Below are 2,500 nucleotides of genomic sequence, written 5' to 3' on the forward strand. Positions count from 1 at the left end.
TTGTATTGCACACACAAATTCTTTATTTTTAACCGTCTTAATGCTACAACGGCGTCTCTCTCTCTCTCTCTCTCTCTCTCTCTCTCTCTCTCTCTCTCTCTCTCTCTCTCTCTCTCTCTCTCTCTCTCTCTCTCTCTCTCTCTCTCTCTCTCTTCCTCCCTCCTTCCTTCCTCCTCCCTCCCTCTCACTCTCTCTCTCTCTCTCTCTCTCTCTCTCTCTCTCTCTCTCTCTCTCTCTCTCTCTCTTCCTCCTCCCTCCTTCCTTCCTCCCTCCCTCACTCCCTCTCTCTCTCTCTCTCTCTCTCTCTCTCTCTCTCTCTCTCTCTCTCTCTCTCTCTCTCTCTCCCCCCCCCCATTCGCAGGTACGGCGTGAAAGCGAGCGTCGTCGTCATTACGCCACGGCTAAATGAGGTGATGTATAAATGTATAACTAGCAATGCATAATGTTTCGGGGCATCGATTATGGCTCACTGGCGGCGATTTGCGGGCTCTCGCCGTCGTTATTTTGCACAATGAAGTTTTAGCGGAGGATTTGCGGCGGTAATTATGATGATTAATGAGATATGTACAAATGCGTTAATTGGAGAGTAAGCGGTGTGTGTGTGTTTGTTTGTATTTGTGTGTGTGTGTGTGTGTGTGTGTGTGTGTGTGTGTGTGTGTGTGTGCGCGTGTGTGTGTGTGTGTGTGTGTGTGTGTGTGTGTGTGTGTGTGTGTGTGTGTGTGTGTTTAAAGATGTGAGTGATGAGGGGATGAATGAGCTTGATCAATGATTTGAGTGAATTTGAGAGAGAGAGAGAGAGAGAGAGAGAGAGAGAGAGAGAGAGAGAGAGAGAGAGAGAGAGAGAGAGAGAGAGAGAGAGAGAGAGAGAGAGAGAGAGAGAGAAAGAGAAAGAGAAAGAGAAAGAAAGAAAGTCAAAGAAAGAGAGAAACAAAGAAAGAAAGAAAGATAAAACAAGAGAAAGAGAGTCGGAGCGAAAGGAAGCGATAGAGATAAAAGATAGATAGACAAATTAATTAGATATATAAATAGGTGCCTCGATAGATTTATAGAGAAACGGAGGAAACAAAAAAAAAAATTCCCCGAAAGAGACAACTCGAAGAGGAAGAGGCACCGAAAGGGGAAGCGAAAGGGGAAGCGGAAGGGAAGCGCCAATGAAAGGGAACATCACGTCACTCTGTTTACCTTTCCCGGCCATTCATTCGTTACCCCGCCCTCCCCTCGTCGCTCACGGACAGCCGGGCCCCCGTACGAACCGTGAGTCACCTCGGGTCACACGCTCCGAGTCAAGGTCAGGTCGCGTTAGGTCACGTGACGGGGTCATGATGCTTGGGAGAGGAGTTGTGGGAAGTGCTTGTTGTGCAGGAAGAAGGGGTTGGAGGACGGGGGTGGGGGGTGATGGAGGGGAAGGGGAGGGATAGGAAGGTGAGAGGAGAGATGGGAAGGTGAGGGGAGGGGGAGAGGGATAGGGAGAGGGAGGGGGGAGGGGTCGTTGGGTGGGAGGGGGAGGGTCAGGGATGGTGGTGGTGATGGGGAGGGAGGCGGGGAGAAGGCCGGGTTGACGGGGGTTGCTGATGAGGTCGAGATTTGTATAAATTCGATGTCCGTGATTTTTTTGTAGTTGATCATCATCATCACCAGCACCACCACCACCACCACCACCACCACCATCATTACCATCACACCATAGTTACAATCATAATCACCATCATCACCATCACCATCACCATCACACCATAGTTACAATCATAATCACCACCGCCATCATCATCATCATCATCATCATCATCATCATCACCACCACAATCATCATCATTATCACCATCACCACCACCACCATCATCAATCATCCATCATCGCTACCACCATCACACCATCAGTTACCATCATCATCAATATCATCATCCATCATCCATCACACCATAGTTACAATCATAACTCTATCACTACCATCATCATCATCATCACCACCATCATCACCACCACCACAATCATCATCATCATCATCATTATCACCACCACCACCACCACCACCCATCATTACCATCACACCATAGTTACAATCATAATCACCATCATCACCATCACCATCACAGCATAGTTACAATCATAATCATCATCACCACCATCACCATCACCATCATCATCATCATCATCATCAACATCATTATCACCACCACCACCACCACCACCACCCATCATTACCATCACACCATAGTTACAATCATAATCACCACCACCATCATCATCATCATCATCATCATCATCATCATCATCAATATCACCATCATCATCATCACCATCATCACACCATTGCCACCACCACCATCCATCATACCATCACACCATAGTTACAATCATCATCATCATCATCATCATAAGTCCCATCATCATAATCATCACCATCACTACCTCTACCACCACCACCATCACACCATAGTTACAATCATAATCACCATCCTCACCATAAGTCCCATCATCATCATCACCACCACCACCACCA

At 47.4% G+C, this 2,500-nt stretch overlaps 1 protein-coding gene across 37 annotated transcripts in view; it reads left to right on the forward strand.

Moving 5' to 3' along the window:
• The window catches only part of Mef2 (myocyte enhancer factor 2), a 554,695-nt gene that overhangs the window by 456,872 nt on the left and 95,323 nt on the right, over positions 1-2,500 (forward strand). For 9 of the 37 annotated variants that reach the window (XM_070133776.1, XM_070133745.1, XM_070133765.1 and 6 more), the window contains one exon: positions 362-410. The exons of 26 other annotated variants lie outside the window; for them this stretch is intronic. The gene's annotated coding sequence lies outside the window, so the exon portion shown is untranslated. Of the gene's footprint in view, positions 1-355; positions 411-2,500 lie in introns of those variants that run through there. 2 more of the 37 variants (XM_070133758.1, XM_070133770.1) reach the window with 1 other exon arrangement.

This window comes from Penaeus vannamei, chromosome 19 (assembly GCF_042767895.1).
Source record: "Penaeus vannamei isolate JL-2024 chromosome 19, ASM4276789v1, whole genome shotgun sequence".
Lineage (NCBI taxonomy): Eukaryota > Metazoa > Arthropoda > Malacostraca > Decapoda > Penaeidae > Penaeus > Penaeus vannamei.